The sequence below is a fragment of the Papio anubis genome, chromosome 15 (genome assembly GCF_008728515.1).
Source record: "Papio anubis isolate 15944 chromosome 15, Panubis1.0, whole genome shotgun sequence".
Classification (NCBI taxonomy): Eukaryota; Metazoa; Chordata; class Mammalia; order Primates; family Cercopithecidae; genus Papio; species Papio anubis.
Window position 1 is genome coordinate 74,948,810 of NC_044990.1, and position 20,722 is coordinate 74,969,531.

Sequence of the window (20,722 nt, forward strand, 5' to 3'; positions counted from 1 at the left end):
TATTGCTAGTTAAAAAAAAAAAAAAGAGAGAGAGAGATGAAGTGTATGGACTGATTGCACTACGTCTGATTTGTGATGCTTCCATCTTATTACCAAATATCCAGAGAAGTTTTTCTTAGATATTTTCTGCTCAGTTCTTTTAATGGAGCCATTTCTCTCTTTGAGTTCAGACTCACTCAAAAGGGTCAGAACTAATGACGAAGGAACAAAGCCTTAGCAAGCAGCTGCATTCCATAGTCAAGGTGCTCTGGTTCTGATTTGACTTCCTCTTTTAACTGCTCTGGTTCTGATTTGACTTCCTTTTTTAACTGCTCTGGTTCTGATTTGACTTTCTTTTTTAACATTTGGAATAGGTTCTAAGGGACTGTCCTGCCTACTTCATCTGTTACATTTGTTAAGTTCTCAAGACAAAAAAAAAAAAAAAAAAAAAGAAAAGAAAAGATAAGAGTGGCCTTTGAATTGCAGTTTGAGATTTGAAATTCCTAGATCATATGTCCATTTTTTGCTATATGTTTTCTGAGGGAGCTGGGACATTATTAAAACCACCTGGGAACTGGAGACTGCAGGAGACACTGATAAAAATGAAGAGGTTTGTAAAAAAGAGGTGATGTCGCTGGGTGTGGTGGCTCATGCCTATAATCCCAGCACTTTGGGAGGCCAAGGGGGTTGGGAGGTGGATCACCTGAGGTCAGGAGTTCGAGACCAGCCTGGCGAACATGGTGAAACCCCGTCTGTACTAAAAATACAAAAATTAACTGTGCATGGTGGCAAGCACCTGTAATCCCAGCTACTTGGGAGGCTGAGGCAGGAGAATTGCTTGAACTCTGGAAGTGGGGGTTGCAGTGAGCCGAGACTGTGTCACTGCTGTCCAGCCTGGGCAACAGAGCAAGACTGTCTCAAAAAAAAAAAAAAAAAAAAAAAAAAGAGGTTATATGAAAAACAGTGGAACATTTACAATTTGTAATTGATCCTGGCAGGAGAGACAATGGGATGTGGTAGTAGGATATAATTAATACTTATTTGATGTTTACTATTTTTATCATAAATAAGGAGGAAAAAATAAATACATATCTATAGAAGTTCTCAAGGAAAGGAAGAAAAAATGCTTTATCTTGTTCTGAACCTGAGATATCACTGACTTCAAAAAAGGGCTATCAGGATCATCATGGACTTGCTTCTCATGAGATCATCTTGGTTATCATATTGGAAAAGAAAAAAAAACTGTGAAAGTCACACTAATTTCAGAATAGAGTATAACACAATATGGAAAAATACTGAGTATATCCGACAATATAGGCACCCTTCTTAGTAGGTCAGTTAACATCTCTGCTATCAGGGGTAGGCATGCAGTTTTGAAAAGAAGATGGATTCTGATAATTCTACTGTTGCTGTGTTGCAGTATGTTAATTTGTACATATTCATTTGGATAAAAATGTGATTGTAATATTTCTTTTACATTTCAACAGTTCTTGGTACGATTGCATACATGTTCCTTTCTCAGCTCTAGGTACACACATTAGCTAGGACTCCATCCCAAGAATGATGCCCTCCAAGTTGTAAAGAGATTGATCAGTGTTCACATTTGCTTTTGTACCTTTAAAATGATAAATTGAGTAATGGGGTAATCAAGATCTACTTTAATTAGCTGGATATGGTGTGTGCATATATTTGTAGAACGCCTTTTAAAATTCAGTGTTTGAAAGTTGTAGGAGTGATGTGAAGTTTGACCTGAGAAACATTTTGAAAGGTTATTTGCTTGATTCTCCTTGTGAGTATAATGATGATTAATGAGCAAATTGGTTTACTTCAAATACATTTGAGTAGCTAAATTTGCTATATTGCAGTCATTAAAGGCAGGCGTTTTATTAGAATCTTATACTTGAAGCTCAAGATAGAGCCAGGATATACACAACATAATAGGCAAGACACAATTTCCATGAAACAGTGTTATTTTTCACAGACTGGAACCATTTTTCTATGTGTTTCTAACCCCACCACTGTGCCATTATTAGTATTTGGGAGCAGAAAGTAAAGCCAGAATCGGAAAGGAAAGTCTAGCTTCAGACCGTAAGATAGTACTGGGAATTGAGCAAATTAAACAAGTTTACGCTGTGAAAGTAATTTATCTGCTTGAAATTCTTCTACTTATTTAAGTTGTCGATGGTTTTATATATAGGAGAAAAATTATTTTAGTTTGGTAACTAAGCTTTATCTTGGAATTGTTTGCTTCTCAGAGTTCATATATTTTCTGTAAGATTCAGTAATGTTTGGTACATATATTTAGTGTATCTTCTTTGAGCTATCGGGTTTTGGAAGTATCATGGTGTTTTCAAAGACAGCTGGGTTAATTCAGCTGTTGGCCTGGTCTACACACCTTTTAAGACTAGATGCAGTCAGTTACGATAGATACATTTGTTTTTCTTCAGAGAAATACATGTGCATTGGTATTGATTTTTGATATTTTTATACTTAATAGTAAACTGTGGGAGGCCGTTACTTCAAATAACAGTGGCTTTAAGAATTAGACAGCTCAGATGACTCTGAATTCTATTTGTAGGCAGTTTTCAGTTAAGGAGATAGGTCTGGCAGTGTGCCCACTTGGCACAGACCTATTTGACTTCTCTCTCTTTCAATGGTGAGGTTCAGAGCGTATTGTCAGGAAGTATAACTTATGTTCAAACAATGCATGGGAGCTGGACGTCTATTGCCAAAAACAAGCTGCCTGGGGGCAGAAATGAAAAAAAGCATCGTAAGTGCTATGGAACAATTCACTGTAGGCTTTTAATTATCTGAGATTTACATAAGCAACTCTACAAAATGGGAGATACACCCAATTAAATGACAGTAAATTTACTTTGCTACGGAATTCAATAATTTACATCTTGGTTTCCCCGCATTGCATTAATTACTGATTTGGTAGCAGATAAAAGAGCATCTGGTTGAAATTTAACCTACATATATTCAAATCAACTACAGAGATGGATTTATCTGTGTATTTATTTACTCATTTATTCACTATTTTTATGTGCCAGACGCTGGGAGTGAGAAGATATATACACAGCTTCATATCCTTCAAAAACTGACAGGCAGAAGTGATTGACATTTAAGTAAAAATTATAACATATTATAAGAAGAAAAACCACAAAACATGTTTAATGCGATTGCGGTATTCATTTGTTCATTTAACAATATTACCTGAGCCTCTACTGCATGCCAGAGACACAGTGGTGAGCTGAGGTAGACATGATCCTAGAAATAAAGACAGGTCTTCTTAGAAGAGCACAGCCACTAGGACAGCCATTTCTGGTAGTATGAAAGCCCATCTGATTAAAATAACCAAAGACCGGCGAAAATATATTTAAAAAATCTTTTAAACTGCATTGCTGAACGAACTCAAAAAGGTTGAATCTGAAGAGGCCAAAACTTACAAGCTGGAATTCTGCAAGGTGGATAAGCTCCACAGTTGGCTTTCACCCTGAGGTTTTCTGACAAATCCACAAAACCTTGAACTTTCACATCTGTGCCAAGTGACTCTACCAGGTACTTGGGGAACAGGTAATCTATACTCCCTCTGAAAAGGAGGAAGGGACAGCAATCCCAAATTCATTACATGGGGCAAGCACAACCTTGTTACAAAAACCCTGATAAGGAGATTAGAAAATAATAAAAATTATACTCTGCTTTCTTCATGAATGGGGGTATGGATATCTAATAAAAGTTGTAAGCGCATGAAGTCCAGATACATCTAAGAAAGAGAGTGTATAATGATCAAGTTGTGTTATCTCAAGGATGTTAAATTGATTTAAAATTAGGAAATTGATTACTGTATCACACAAAACACATTAAAGGATTTTTTGAAAACTTTTGTTTTTCAGACAGGTCTGACAGGGTCTGACTCTGCTGCCCAGGTTGGAGTGCAGTGGCATGCTCTGCAGCCTCAACCTCTTGGGCTCAAGCAGTCTTCCCACCTCACCCTCCCAAGAAGCTAGGACAACAAGTGTGTGCCACCGTGCCAGACTAGTTTTTAAAGTTTTTGGCAGAGATGGGGTCTTGCTGTGTTGCCTAGGCTGGTCTCAAACTCCTGGCCTCAAGTGATCCTCCTACCTCAGCCTCCCTGTGTTGGGTTTACAGGCGTGAGCCACTGTGCTCAGCCTAAAAACTTTTAATAGATTGACAAAAAAGGAATTTGAAGAACATCAGCATTTATTTATGACTTGAATAATTAGTGGCAAACTAGGTGTATAATGAAACTTTATTAGTCTGACAAAAGGGATCTATACAAAACCTACAATAAGCATACACCTACTGGTGAAATATTAAAGCATTCTTTTTAAGATCAAGAACAAGATAAAGCCCACTGTCACAGTTTCTCATTTTTATTATACTGGAGATTTCAGCCAATACAATATGACAAAGAAAAAGAATGACTAGAGGAAGAAGCAAAACTGTCATTGTTTAAAGGTTATCGATGAAGAAAACTCAAAATGATTTACAAATGTATTGCTAGAATTAAGAAGGCAATTTAGCAAATTACTGGATATAAAATCAATCAATGTATGTATCTGTGTATGTATATATGTATGTATGTATGTGTGTATGTATCTGTCATCTATCTATCTGTCTATCTAAATGAGTTGCATTTCTAGATGCTAGCACCAAGAACATGGTGTAGCAATATAAATAAAGTAACAGGAAATAAATCTGACAAAAGTTTTGTAATAACCGTCTTTCCATTTAGATAATGTGTGAGGTTAGGAAAATAGAACTAGGGAACAATTATAGATTATAAATTTGATTTAAAAAAATTAAAGAAAACCAAAATGAATGGAGAGCTATATCATATTCCTAGCCAGGAAGACATTAAGTTGATTTACAGATTCAATGCCAATTTAACCTCAATGGAGTTGTGTGAATTTTGTAACTAGATGAACTGTTTTATAAAAGATTTATTTGCAAAAGGAAAGTGCAGAGAATACCCAAGACACCCATGAAGAAGATGAAGGTAAGACAGCCCGTTTCAAACACAGGCTTATTTAAATCTCTATTCCAGCTTAGACACTGTAGGGAGTTAGAACCAGAACCATGGAGTGAAATGTAGAGCATGCCAAGAACTCAGGCGAATATTACAACTTAATTTATAGAAACAGCATTGTAGAACAGAGGTAAATGTAAATGTTGCTAGGACAAATAATTAATCATATGATAAGAGTGAAATTGGGTGCCTGCCTTCATACCAAGAGTAAATTACAAGTAATTAAAAATTTAGAAGTGAAAGAGAAAACTATAAAATGTTTAGAGGAAAATATAGGATTACATTTTTATGACCACAGGGTAGAAAAAGATTTCTTGAACAAGACACAAATAATACAAGACACAAAAGAGCAAACCATTTAGTAAGGATTTAACTTGACTATATTAAAACTAAGATATTGTTTATCAAAAGACAATGTAAACAGAAAAGACAAACCACAAACTGGCAACACCTACAGCTGGGAAATAAGTAGTATGCAGATTACACAAAAGAACTTCCTCAAATCAGTAAGAAAAAGACAATTCAATAGGAAAATAGAAAATAAACACAAGAAAAAAGGAACATAAATGACTCACAACATGTGACAAGATGTGAAATAACATTATTAGTCGAGGAAAGAATTGAAAGCAAAGGCAAATACCTTTACCATCCACTAAAGCTATCAAACTAAAACATGTTGTGAGGTTATGCCAGTGGTGGAGAACCCACATTCACTTTTGGATTTCTTAAGAAATTTAAACATTCATATACTACCATTGAAACTGTCCCACTAGTCCCATAGACAGAGGTTTTTTGTTTTTGTTTTTGTTTTTTTTTTGGATAAACATAGAAATTGACTCTTCTGGTTTTAAAGCTTGAAACTTATGTTTGTTTTATCTTAGTTGCCTCCTCAGGAAAGGACTCTCAGGCCTCAAAAAAAAAGAAAAAAAAAGAAAAAAAAAATCAAAGATCTGAAACTCTCCAGATCATGCATCTAGACAATGAGATGCCAAACCCCTCATTCATCATGATTGATTCCTTACCCCCCTACCCAGTTCCTGTTTTTTTACATATTGTTACATTTCTTCCTGGCTATATAAACTCCTAATTTTAGTCAGTCAGGGAGGTGAATTTGAGGCTGATCTCCCATCTCCTTGGCTGCAGCACCCGAATAAAGCCGTCTTCCTTGGCAACAATCATTGTCTTGGCCACTAACTTTCTGTGTGACAAGCAGCAGGACCTAGACTGAACCCCTGTTGTTTCAGTAATGCCATGAGTTAAAATACCACTTTTCAATGTATCTCCTAGAAAAATACATAACTCTACAAAAATATTGCATCACAGTTAGTAATTGCTAAAAAGTGGAAACAAACTTACATAAGTAAAAATAGAACATATAAGTAAGTAGTTATATATAATGGAAGAAGAGGTAACTGATTTTCTAGAAATCATGATGCATTTAAGAAGTAGTCTTAGTAGAATTTGATCACCTACTGGAAGGTAGGTAATGTAAGATGACAGGAGTAGAATGATTTTCAGGTTCTGATTTGGGCAATTATGTGAATAGTGGTGCCATTGACCATAACAGTTTTTCTAATCCAATCATTGATATATTTATTTTAAATTGTAAAGGCAGGGTAGCCAGAGAAGCTTCTTATATTTTGATTAATTTTAACACAGCACATAGTTTTCCACAGTGTCTATAGTAAATTCATTATCTACTACATTGGCAAGATGCTTCGTGTGTGTGTCTGTGTGTGCATGTGTGCGTGTGTGTGTGTGTGTGCATGCACACGAGGAGCTTTAATGGCGAAGCTGATACAAAAAGATGCTCCAACTCAGTAGTTATAAGTAGGCATACTCACCATGTGGGCAAAAACTAGGAAGTTTGATAACACCAATGATTAGGTTGTAGATGGGGATGCTTATCCACTTTTGTTGGGAATATTGGTATAACTACTCTGGAAAACACTTTGATATCACTTAATACACTTGAACCTGCACATAATTCATGAAGCCAGCAACTGAATTACTAAGTGGAATCCCGAGAGAACTTTTGCGTATTTGTACCAAGAAACATTGAAACAAATACTCTTAGCAGAAGAATATGGAAACAACAACCCAAATGTCCATTGATAGTAGAATCAAGAAATACATGGGGGAATACTATACAGTAATGAAAAGAACTGAAATACAGTTTGAGACTTCCCACGGATAAATCTTGCACAGGCACAAGGAGGAATGAAAAGAAGCAAGCCTCCAGGAATGAAAAGAAGCAAGCCTCCAGTCGTACATAGTATACAGTTTCATTACATAAAGTTACAAAACACAACTTTAAATACATTACTTAAGGATGCAACCCACAGGTGGCAAAACAGATGTTAGGCTCAGGGAGAGAGAGAGGATGAGGATATGCTTAGGAAAATATGGTGTGATCATGGTTGGAGCAAAAAAGAGTCTGAGGTAAAGTACAATTTTCTGCTTTTGAACCTAGGTAGTGTTTACATAGGTGTTCACTTGGTTATGCTTCTTTAAAATGTTCTTATGTTCTATATACATTGTGATCTATATATTATGATCAGTGTCTCAATAAATCTAAAAATGAAGCAATAAACCAAAATATTAACAATACTCTGTATAAGCCATAGAATTAAAGATAATTTTAAATTTTTAAAGATTTCTTTTTGCTGTCTAAATTTTCCAAATAAAAATGTTAATCTAAAAGGAATGACACATTTTCTTTCATTTTTTTAATGTGTGTGTGTGTGGTTGGTAAGAACACTTAAAATCTACTATCTTGTCCGGCACGGTGGCTCACTCCTGAAATCCCAGCACTTTAGGAGGCTGAGGCAGGCAAATCATGAGGTCAGGAGTTCGAGATCAGCCTGACCAACATGGTGAAAACCTGTCTCTACTACAAATACAAAAATTAGCCAGGTATGGTGGCGTGCACCTGTAGCTACTCAGGAGGCTGAGGCAGGGGAATCGCCTGAACCTGGGAGGCAGAGGTTGCAGTGAGCCAAGATCATGCCACTACACTCTAGCCTGGGCCACAGAGTGAGACTCGGTCTCAAAAAAAAAAAAAAAAAAAAAAATCTACTATCTTAGCAAATTTCAAGTGTACAATTCAATTACTGTATTGTTAACTACAGTCACCATGTTGTACATTAGATCTGTAGAACTTATTCATCTTACGTCACTGGAACTTTGTATCTTTTGACAAACATCTCTCCATTGCCTCCTCCATCTACCTGCTGTCCCACCCCTTCGATTTTCTGCTTTTCTGAGTTTGGCTCCTTTGGTTCTACATATAACTGAAATCATGCATTATTTGTCTTTCCATGTCTGACTTATTTCACCTAGTATAATGTTCCTCAGGTTCATCCACATAGTCACAAATGTCAGGATTATTTCTTTTTTAAATCAAAGAAAAAAAGAGAATGAGAAATAAAGGAAATGGTAACTATGGGAGGTGATGGCTATGTTAAGTAGCTTGATTGTGGTAATCATTTCACAGTACATGCATGTTTCAAACCATGAAGTTGGACACCTTAAATATATGCAATTCTGTTTGTCAATTATACTTTAATAGAGCTACAAAAATGACAGCCACCATGCTATTATTTTTACGTTGGAAATCTCCTGTGATGAGAAGTGTATATGTGTCCCATAAGAAAACTCTCTGGGCACAGAAGAAGATAGTGGGTACCCCTGAGTAGAATTTGATTTTTCTATACTTAGCAGGGATGTTAGGGTGAAAAGTTAGAAAATTATAGTGTTACTGAAGCCAAGGTAGCACAAGAAGCTGCTTTCCTCTGTTTCAATCATTTCATCTTCCCACCTGTATCTTTGATATGTTCTTTCTGACTCCCATTGCAGTGTATATATAAACGTCCCTTCTGTCTCTGAGTTGGCTGTGCTTGCTCCAGTTCAACATATCACATATACTGTTTCCAACCTGGTTTTTTTCCTAGAAGTTTCAAAGTTTGATTATATTTCCCAACCCTCGTGTGTTCTATTTGCCTATTCTATGGGAAGCTATCTCTCAAGCATCACCATTCAATGTGATAAGAAGGAGAAAGAAGGCAGGACTGTCATCTTAGCACTTGGCACCGTCCTCTGCTTAAATCTGTCCTGAGTCCCGTTTCTCTTTAATTAGTCTCATAGGAAAAGAGGAGCAAGATCATGCTGCCAAATGGGATATTTTTGAAATTCTCATTATTCTTTTATAATTGTGCCCCTGGTCATTTTGAATCTTTAGTAGAGTTTCTAATGAAAACCAGATGCTAGAAAAGGTTTAATGTGTTGAGCACCTACCATGTACAAGGCTTGTCTACGTTCCTGAATGTACAAGGCCTGGCTTGTTTCCTCAAGGAACCTGTCATCTAAAGGAACCGATATCTGTGCTAATAATAATAATTAATAGTAATAAGTGATGATAACCACAACATTAATATAGCATTTCCTGTATGATAACCATTCTTCACCTATTAACCCACCTAATCCTTATAACAGTTCTATCATATGCGTACCATTTGTCACCATTTTGCAGATGAGTAGATTGAGAAGAAGAAGGAAAATCATGTGCCCAAAGTCCTGTAACTACTACATGGTACACTGAGAATTTAAAAACCAGGCAGCCAACTCTTGACCCACTGTTTAAACCCAGTACATATGTGGCATTCAAATTCAGTGTGAAATAAAGCAGAGTATAGGCTTGGTGCAAGAGCTGGTTATGGACTGAGAACAGCACTAGTCAGTATCAACATGGTAGCTGAAACCCAGGAATTCAACTAACTTCATTAAACTCCTAATCCTGGGGGGATGTATTCAGTCCTGTGTTTCTTACGCTGACATCTAAGGACTGTGTTTTCCTAATGATTACAACTTCTGTTTTCTTTAAACATACCTTATCGTTGACTTTTTCAAGCAGCGATTTGCATTTTAGAATGCCAGAAATTGCTGCACATGTTCCCAGATAAGAACTTTAAGCCTTAAGTTTAAGAAAATGACAAATCAGGCGTAGAAAGAAATGTACAAATATATATGGCATGATGAGCTAGGCATCTTGAATGGGCATTTTTTTCCTCAAAAATTATAAGAAGTCTCAGAAAGGAAGAAATTGGGTGTCTTTAAATGGAAATGATTTTGAATAAGAGCACAGAAATGGAACTGATAGAACATTTATTTGATTATATGATCATTTAATTGAATTACTTTGTGTGGCCATTTGAATTTTATTTAACATTTAACAGGACATACACACACACACACTCTCCATAATATTATCAATTCCATCTTTTTCTGCAAGGAAAATGAGGAAGCTAAAAGTAAAAGACATGCTATTGCAGGGCTGTGTTTGAATTATAGTTCCCACTGCGAGTTTAAGTCCACCCAACATGCGCCCACTAAGAGCAGGATGTTATCATCATAAACAACAAGAAAAATCTACTATACGTATCCTATAGAGCCTTATTTACAGAGCCTGTGGAAGCTGTAATTTAGAATTTTTGACATTTTTAAGAAGTAAAATCTCTACTTTGGATCTTTTGGCATTAAACATAAAATATAACAACTCACAAGAAGCTATGCCTTCACTGAGCTTCTCTTTTTGGCAAAAGCTGTAAAAGGCCATTTTCGATGACTTTTCCATATTGATCTCCTTTAAGGAAGCTAATAAATAATTTCAGCACCACTGTTTTCCTCTTGTTTATTCCTGTCTGTTTTCTAAAGAAAAAAATATTTTGCTAATGGAAGAAACAAAACAAAATATTTATTCCATGCTGTGTCTTTCTTTTGATGAGGGCCAGTGTGGTGAGGAAGTTTTTTTCTCCCTCATAAAATTGTTTACAGGAAACAGTGGGAGAGAACTAAAGAATAACAGTTTTTCTTTAGCAGCTGGAGGTGGTCTGAATGGAGTCTTCAGTTCCCATGCATGTTTTGTAATGCAGATTTCTTTGAAAATGGTCTTGCCAGTGCACCTTAAATACAGTTTAGAATTATCTTACCATGAAATTAGTTTTCTCCGTCATTGGCTTAGTTGAATCCCTCCCCCAACTTTTTTTTTTTTTTTTTTGATCAATGCTGGGACATTAAAAAATAAAGCCATGGCTGCACATGCTATTTTTGGAAGTTCCTATCGAAATTCCATCCTTCAGCAGACCAGTGTGCTTTGAGCAGCAGGTCTTTATCACAGTACCACTAAATGGTATCGAGCTCCTCCACCTTTCACCCTCAGGCTTAATTATCCACTTTCCATCCTTGCCTTTGGCCTGTATTTCTATGGTAATTAACCATAAATAGAGCAAAGAAGGAGTTTCAGGAGCAAAAGTAGCCCAGAACTTGGTTGCCATTGAATGAGCCATTTTAAAAATTACTGAGTCAAACAGCAACTCATGGTTCAGAGATCATGCTAGGAAACTAGCTGATGATGATATTTGTAGAGGTGATGGTGGACATGAAAATAGAGATAGTGGTGGTGATGGTGAGGGTGGTGGTGGTGATGGCGATGGTGGTGATGGCAATGGTGGTGATGGTAATGGTGATGTGGGTAGTAATTAACAATGGTAGTAGTGGCAAGGTTATGGCAGTGACTTAAAAGCATCCCAATTAAGGGTCTGGGAAATGTGACTGGTACAACACTTTTACAAAAATTTCTGTGCTCTGGTCATTTTACAACAGATAGTTTGCTTTTCATGCTAATATTTTTCTGTCTCTCAAAACACTATCAATTTTAAGAAGAAAGTCTTGATCAAATATTCTACATACATATAGAAAATTCTTCAAAACCAACAAAATAAAATTTCAAATTGTTTGATATACATTGAGTACCTTGGAAAATGAGAGTTGTAAAAGAAAACCAACCCTGTAATATAGGAGTGCTAAAAATCTCCCCATATTCACTTTTTCCCTTGTTGTTATACCTGAGAGGATTGTCTTGGTGTCATTGCTGGTTGGCACACATTTTTTTCATTCCATACTTTGAAATATGAATCTATTACAAAAGGATCATGTTGGTGAGGCACTGGGAATGAATAAGTTAGGAACAGTAATTCGTTTTTAAGCATTCCCTTTAAGGATGGCGAAGCATTTTCCCCTCCCCCAAATATTAAATAATTTCCTCTCAAGCAGTTGGTTTATAGGAAGAGCAATTTAGTTTAAATTTGCATATTCTGAATGGACTGTCTTTATCTTCTTGACACATTATTTCCCAGTTTCATTGTACTGTCCCTTCTCTTCATCATCCCCCACAAAAGAAACCCTCTTCAAGATATGTCATTCTGTGTCTCATATCTGGAATGGGAAGCCCTTCCCACTTAAACAAACAAACAAAACTCCCCATTGTCATCCTGTGTGTACCCCTCCCCACTTAGAACCTTGCCTCTTCCATAGTCGTGCATCTTGAAAATGTAAGAGTTGTCTACGTTTGTTTCTGTTTTCCCACTCAGCTCTTCAACCCACTGCATTCTTGCCTCTGTCCTCACCAGTCCACTAACATTTCTCTCAATACGGGCCATTTCCCTTTTTTGCTCAGTTGCGAGGCCATTTCGCAGACATTTTCCTTCCCGCCTGGATGGTATGTGACCCTGTTCCTTACACTCTTTTTGGTAAACTGTTTATCTGGCCACCTCCAATTTACCATTTAGGTTTCAGCCTAACTATCGGTGCCTCCAAGAGGACATTGTGGAGGCCTCCACATCTGGGAAAGAAATAACCTGTGCATTCTTTTTTTCATAACCCAGGAACTGTTAAAAAATTTTTATTCATTTGTCTGACCTGTTTGCTTTATATCCCTGATGCCTAGCCCATGTATGACACAAAGTAGGCATATATTTTCCTCCAGTTTCTTTTGGATTCCAGAAACAGAACCTTCCTCCAGCATAAGCAAAAGGAGAATTTATTATGATGACTTAGAATTACATCTTGGGTCAAGCAACAGAAAGTGCTGCCAGGGCATGGGGGACTGAGAATATGAAGAGACAGCTGTAGGAACCAAGACCATTTATCTTGGATGTCCTCTGCCTTCAGGGGCCAAATAACTACTAGTTTCTGCTTCTTTCTGTGTTTTGGCCCATTTTTTTTCCTTCTATATACCAGCTTTCCTTCTTCTCAGCATCCCTTTCCCTATTCTGAGTTGATACATCCTCAGCTCCAGTCCTCTATGCTGGGGGAGCAGAGACAAGTGGTAGAAATGTGGCTTCTGGGGTTGCACTTTGAGGGTGTGAAGGTGTCATGGGCTGTGCACAGGATGGGGATCATGAGCTGAACAGGCACTCAGTGTACATCTATTTCAATGCTTGCTTAAAAATCCAATGAATGATTGAGCAGCTGTCTTCCAGGATTCTGCCATTTTCATAAGCCATCTAAACTTTCTAAAGACGAATATTCTTCATTTACAAGAAATTGAGTTTATCCAGGATAGCTTCAATACTCCTCTACACTTTCCTTATTGACACAGTGGGATGTATTGTTCTTATCAAAAGAGCTAATAGTCCTTATGGATTCTGAGTTGACCATCACCTTATTTTGGTTTAAGAAGCAGGGGTTGGAGGGTGGGGAATGGACTCAGTGCTTGCATTAGTCAGCTATTGCTATAATATAAGGCAGAATAAGAAGCAATATTCCAGATCTCAGGGACTTATAACAACATGCATCTACTTTTCTTGCTCATGGGTATGTAGGAGCTGAGGTTTGGCTCATTTTGGCTGAGGTTGGTTGGGTTTGGCACTTCTTCGAGGACCGGAACTGAAGAGGCAGAGGCTACCTGGGGCTTATTCTTCTAGGGCAGCAGCCTTCATGGAAACATGGGCTGCTTCTAAAGGCCTGGGCTCGGAAATAGCAGCCGTCACTACCAGCCACATACTATTGTTGAAGGCCAGGGACAGGGCCAAGCTAAATGTCGGTGAGATGTATACTTCATCTTCTCTATTCTATTGCAAGTTCCTGTGGCAGTGGGAGGAGTAAGAATTGGGAACAAGAACCCAATCTAATAGAATGCTAAAATGGCTTACATGATTTCAATGACATTTAGTTTTCAAAGTAAAGTTCAAATTCTTTAAGGATGCTAGGTGGCCAGGTGTGCAGCTGCAACTGGGTGATCTCTTCAGCCTCATTTCTTTTTCATTTGCCCTTATATATGTACAGTTTGGCTCAAGCCAAGTTGAATCTCCGTTGAGCATCGCATATCTTGCATGCTGTTTTTTCTGACTCCCTTCTGTCCTTCTTTATTTAGCTAACTCTTATTGTACCTTTGAAACTGAGGTCAAGAAATGACCTCTTCGTGGAAGCCCTCCATGATTCCATGAAACACACATCAGTGCCCTCCTCTGTGCTTCTTGGCACCTTGTGCTTGTCTCTAGCATTGTACTTATTATTTTGTGCTGTGTCATTGCTTCGGCCATCTGTCCCTTCAAGTAGAATTGAACATTCCTCAAAGGCTATAGCAATACCTCAGTTAACTTAGTGTCCTTAGAATCTAACACAGCACCTGGCACTTAGTAGTTATCCAATCAACAACATTTGTGAAGGAAAGAAGAATGAGAAGATGAAAAGGTGGGAGGAAGGAAGGGAGAGAGAGAGGAAAGAAAGAGGAAGAAAAAGGGTGGTGATTGGTTACTTGTAAGACAGTTCATTCACTGGAAATTTATTAATTATTTATTCATTATTATTCATTCACAGTAAGCTTCTGCTTGGAATATCTTATTTCTATAGTTATGAGGTGGTAGCCCTTAATCAATATACCATTGTTGGCTTGATTTTGTAAGCATTATTTTTTCATCTAGAGAATCCATATATTTAGCACGACAAGCATATATTCAGACCCTAAAAGTCACTTTCCAAAGCCAAATGCATGCTCTTCCCCACCTCCTTGTAAATATTTCAAGGCTACTACCTTGCCTAGCGGTGTCTGCCTGAACATGGGCAGTTTTAATTGTACAGGGAGCACTCTTGCCCTGCCATTGACAGATACGTAGTTAAAGGCACAACCTGGAGTACCCCTAGTAGAATGCTAATAAGGAAATGGGGACTTAGTTGTTATTAGGTGATTTTCTTATTGGAAAAACTGAGGGTGATGAATGTAGCCAGGACTGAGCTCCTCCATATTCCAGACATGTATCAAAAAGAGTTTATCTTTATCTGAGCTCTCGTGCCAACCTTCTTAGAGCAAGTGACTGCATGACACATCACGGTAAATAACTTCTTAAAAAAGTATATGCTGGCTTGTTTTAGAATGCATGTGCTGTTTAAAAATAGGTAGGGAGTTTGACACACACCTGATTGCCTCTGAGATGAAATCCGAAGTGTCTGGCATTGCCACCTCTTCTGGGGCAGGTTTCTCGTCATCTCACCTCTTGTCTCCAGCTGCTCAGGCGGCAGCTCGGTCTACAGAGGCGGCGTCCAATTACTCAGAATATCTGCCCCTGATCTTGGCAGGGACTTACACTTCCTGGCTTTTGCAGATGATGGATGGCACTTTTTGTAAAATGAGATGCCTCTGGAATAGGAAGGTCGAGTTGAGAAAAGGGTAGGTCTTGATTCCCACAGGACAGAGTAACTGAGAAGGTGGCTGGCCAAAGTCAAGAGGCCACTGAGCACAGGCTGCAGAGAGATTTCATCAGAAACCAGTGAGGACAGTGTTGCTCGGGAACACATTTGCTACCGTGTACTCTTAAGTGAGAAACCATCATTGTTTTTTTGTTTAATGTGAATTTCTTTCTAGTCAATTGTTTTCACCTGGTGGAATGGGCAGGGCCTGGCCAAATGTGGTGAGCATTCCTGTGTTGTCACATGGCTTTCCTGGGAACCACAAAAGGAGTGGAATGTTGCAGGGACTGCTGTCAGCCTACAATGAGCAGTGAAAATCAATGAGAGGAAAATGGCCCATTTTTGCTTCATTGATTTTTGCTGGTCAATGAATCCTCTTCATTTTATGTACCCCCCTCCTTCAGTTTTTTTCCCTCTGTTGGACACATCTTAATGTTACTGCTCTGCATTAAGCACAATACTGAGAGTGACAGTTTCTTTAAGCACACAGCGTTGTGAGTGATGGCAATGTGTCAGATTTGGAGAGGAGCACGGTGAGATGAGACTGAAGCTTGGGGAGGGTGATGATGGTATATTAGCATTGAGTAGGTTAGCTTAGGGACTGGCGTGACTGTGTTCAAATGGATAGGAAATGTTTAAAAATAAAACAGGAAGGATGACAGATCCCTTAGATGAAGAGCAAATGTAGGGCCCTGGGAAGACGGTAGTGCTAACTCTGTGTGGGTCCAATCACAGAATTTAAGAGGGATCTTTGCATTATGCAATCATTACCGCATCAATGTTTTTGTGAGAATGCGAAGAAAATATAGCATTTACTATACAGTAATAAGAGTTTAATGTAATACGCTAAGAATTTCGAGTGATTTTCTTGTATTCAGTCACCTCACTAGGTAGAAGAATAATCGGCTCCAATGAAGAGAAATCAGAAGTCCAGAAAAAACGACCTCTCTGGAATGTTTGCCCCAGGGAGGCTTGTTCAACTTAATAGGAAAAGAATGAATAGAATATTCTCATCTGTATCTAGACTAGTTTTAATTATCTTTTTCAAATAATCTTTGGATTACTCTTTCTATGTTAAATTTTCAGATAAGAAACTAAGGCACAGGACATTTTAAAAAATTGCGTAAGATCAAATAGAAACTGAGTGCAGTGCTGAGAGGAGAACTCAAAACCTCTTTTGTCTATGGATTGGCTATTGAAGCACGTTACCTTATGGGGAAAGAGTTGACAGTAATTGGGATTTCCCTAGTAGAAAATGCAAAGTTCAAAGCTAAATGCAACTCTATTCTCTTGCCAGTGAGGCTACTTTTTTTTTTTTTGCCCCTAAATAGACCTTTTAATTTATATTTTGCTTTTGGGAATTCCTGCTCTGATTCCCCACACAAACAGTCCTGAACATTTTTAGGTTGAGAACGTATTGCATTCTCTGAGCTATTCTACTCTTCAGTTTTCTACGTTTCTGGTTTTGGATCAAGAAGATGGACCATGACTTAGAAGCCTGCTCCATAGTTTAAGCTATGCCTTGCAACAGGACAGTTCGTGCTCCTGTAGCTTTGGGCACATTAAACGGGGATGACAGGAAGCTGATAGCAGCTATTAGAATAGGTTCCAGGAATGCACGTTTTCCTGAAGGCTTTGGGCACTAATACAAGCATAATGGTTTAGCTCCTTGATAATAAATATATAATGTGTCCTTCAAGCTAGTTTTCACAAGTTTTCTTTTATTTCCCTGGAAACGTCTGGATGTCCCTTGACCATCAGCAGTCTGTTAAGGCACGTGTCAGCAAAAGCTATTTGGCCAGAATACAGCTCTGAGAAGATAGCTACATTACTCAGCAACTGGTACTACCAAAAAAAAAAAAAAAAGAAAATTATCCTAAATTGTTTTGAATTTAATTTTTCTAATGATATGTACTAGTTAATTAAGGCTTTAAGTCATTCAACAATGGTCACAGGTTAAAAAAGAAAATCAGTTGAAATCATTCTAAGTTTGTCCATTGGTAAACCTGATGAGTCACCATGGTAAGCCAAACAGACCTCTATGGCCATATGCCAGAATGAGGAATTTGCAAATTGAAATGGAGCTCATGATAATTGGATTAACCTCATCCAAGAACCCTCACATGGCTAAAAAGAGGAAGAGCAGGAAGAATCATGAAAACAAATAAACCAACCGAAAAACCATGCTGATCCCTCAGCTCTCATATTCAGACTACTTTAGAAGAACGTAGGCTCACCTGCTGAGACGCCTTGGAGGCTGGTAAATTTTCACTTGAAGAGAACAACAATGTCCTGAAAATAAGAGGTAGCTACATTTCTGTTAAGAGGGATGAGTGGTACATTCTCATAGCTGGTGAAAGGTGTTAAATTTAAGGAATTATCTGAAATGGACATGATAAGAAGAAGCTATCTTCATCTTTGCTGGAGTCTTAACACTCCAAAAACACTCCTTAACACTCCAGATAATTAGGTTAATTTTCTTTAACAGATGCTAGGGGTCTTTAGACACGTATAATGGATGGGTTGCTAATGGGGACAGAGAGACAGAGAACTAGACTTGCATGATTCCTTGAGACAGTTTTATTTTTTTGTTTTCTTTTCTCTGCTTTTCTTTTTTCTTTCTTTCTTTTTTTTTTTTTTTTTTGAGATGGAGTCTTCCTCTGTCAGCCAGGTTGGAGTGCAATGGTGCGATCTTGGCTCACTGCAACCTCTGCCTCCCAGGCTCAAGCGATTCTCCTGCCTCAGCCTCCAGAGTAGCTGGGACTATAGGCGCCTGCCACTATGCCTGGCTAATTTTTGTATTTTCAGTAGAGATGGGGTTTCATCTTGTTAGCCAGGATAGTCTTGATCTCCTGACCTTGTGATCGGCCCGCCTTGGCCTGCCAAAGTGCTGGGATTACAGGCATGAGCCATCGTGCCCGGCCGAGACAGTTTTCTACCTGCAGTGACATTAGATCTTGTGACCGTCGCTGGTGTTGCCCACTTGGATGGGATCTATCTGGGGAGTAGTGCCTTGAATCATAGAAAGGGACATATGTTTGTGCTGTTAATGATGGGAAACCAATTCCTGGGGAAAAGCTGTTATAAAAAGCTGGTGGAGTGGAGCTGAGGATGACAACACCTTGATTTGATGGTATCTTTGAGTTCTCCTAAATAATTCAGAACATTTTACACAGATGAAGGGTTGAAATAAATTGTAAGGAGGAATTTCCTGAAAGTCAAGGCTATTTAATATTGGACATGAGTTACTGAGAAAGGTTACTCTTCAGCTTCCTATGTGTAATGTTTTAAAAATCAACTCCTTTTAGTAAAACCTTGGCCATGTAGCATTTCTTTGTGTTTTCCTCATGAGGACCCAGAGGCTGAGTTGGAAGTTCCCCCCATTCCTCCTTCTCCCCATCACCTAAATTACACTCTACCTAGCACTGGCTGTAAGATGATAAACCTTTGGAGTTCCTGATCAGAATTCTCTCCACTATCCTGTTGCCTCATTTAGTTTAGGCAGTGTGTCTTTTGAGCTGGGAGACTGGGATAATGGAAGAAGAGAGGGATGTGAATTGAATTTTCCTTTTAGTCATCAAACTCCTTTAGGAATGAAAACAGCAAGTAACAACAACAACAAAAAAAACTAAAAATTACTATATTCTTCAATAGGTAACAGTGGCTATGCTTTGTTGACACTGATGAGATTTTTATTTTCAAGAAATAAATGTGTTTATGTATTTGAAGGCTTAGGTCCTTAGCGTAAGAGAACTGACATCCATGCCTGTCCTACACCTTTGGTTCAATCAAAGAAGTTACTATGTTTTATGATTAACTAGCAAGTCTCATATATACGCAAAACAAAATACTGTTACTGGCCAGGCGTGGTGGCCTCATGCCTGTAATCCCAGCGCTTTGGAAGGGCGAGCCAGGCGCATCACTTGAGATCAGGAGTTCAAGACCAGCCTGGCCAACATGGCAAAACCCTGTCTCTACTAAAAGTACAAAAGTCTGCTGGGTTTGGTGGTGGGCACCTGTAATCCCAGCTACTTGGGAGGCTAAGGCAGGAGAATCTCTTAAAGCCGGAGGCAGAAGTTGCAGTGAGCCGAGATCACACCACTGCTTCAGTCCAGCCTGGGTGACAGCGTGAGACTCCATCTCAAAATAATAATAATAATAATTATAATAATGTATTACCAATTTGCTACATACTTCACACACACATACACAGAAGTCCAAAGCTAATCCAAACCAAACAAAAACCTCTTTTTGCCTAGGTATCAATAAAACGAAAGTATCAAGAAGAGAAGGGGAACTTTTCCCTTTGAGAAATTTTATTTGAATTAAATATGGTTAGTAGTTTGTAACTAATTAATATTTGCTCAGAGAGAAAAAAATAGGACCTCACTCAGTGCCCCAGGCCTACAACAGTGCGAGCTCAATCGATATGTGTTGAGTTAATGACTGATGTGAACATTTGAAGACCTGAAATTAAGACCTAGTATTTTAAGTGAGGATAGCTTGCTCAGTTTTATTTGTGTTCATTAACTGCCTGCTTCTTTTTGGCCAGAGATAGAAAAGTGAAAATGTGTAGAGAAGGGTTTTAAGGATGAAAAGAGAAGAGAACATGGAGAAGGCAGGCAGTCATCGCCGGAGTCCTAAGCGGCAAAAAAGGAAGAAATGTCAGAGTGGCTTAAAACTTAATGTACATAGTAAAATAGAAAGGATGAGGATGACAGAAGCAGCTGGCAGGGGGATTAAGTAAGAGTCCATTATCCCCCGTAGAGTTCCATAGTCTCATCTTTAGTCTAATTGTTTACTTTCTTCCTGCTTGAAATGAAATCTGATCTCACTTCCAGGTGTTTCCATTGCTGCCATCAAGCCAGTTTTTAGATGATCAATAATAATAATAATGAGAATACTATTAGACCTACCATTTATATTTAGCATTTGCTTTGTGCCCCTCACTCAGTGCCTGTTTTATGTTCACAACTCTTAATTTTTACAACCCCATCATGGAGATGCTATGATTTACAACTCTACCATGGATATATATACAATTACTACCATTTTACAAGTGGAGGTTTGGGGGCTAAGAAGGATTAAGTTGCTTGCCTAGGGTCACACAGTTTCCAAGTGGTAGAAGAAGAATGTAAAGACAGATTGATTAGACTCTTAAATCCT

At 38.2% G+C, this 20,722-nt stretch overlaps 1 protein-coding gene and 1 long non-coding RNA gene across 3 annotated transcripts in view; one reads left to right on the forward strand and one right to left on the reverse strand.

Annotated features, from left to right (window-relative positions):
• LOC116270502 overlaps positions 1-2,457 on the reverse strand; it is a 45,552-nt gene extending 43,095 nt beyond the window's left edge. For both annotated transcript variants that reach the window (XR_004178536.1, XR_004178535.1), the window contains exon 1: positions 2,375-2,457. This is a non-coding gene — a long non-coding RNA (uncharacterized LOC116270502). The remainder of the gene's footprint in view (positions 1-2,374) is intronic.
• HS6ST3 (heparan sulfate 6-O-sulfotransferase 3) overlaps positions 1-20,722 on the forward strand; it is a 746,570-nt gene that overhangs the window by 365,739 nt on the left and 360,109 nt on the right. The window lies entirely within an intron of this gene.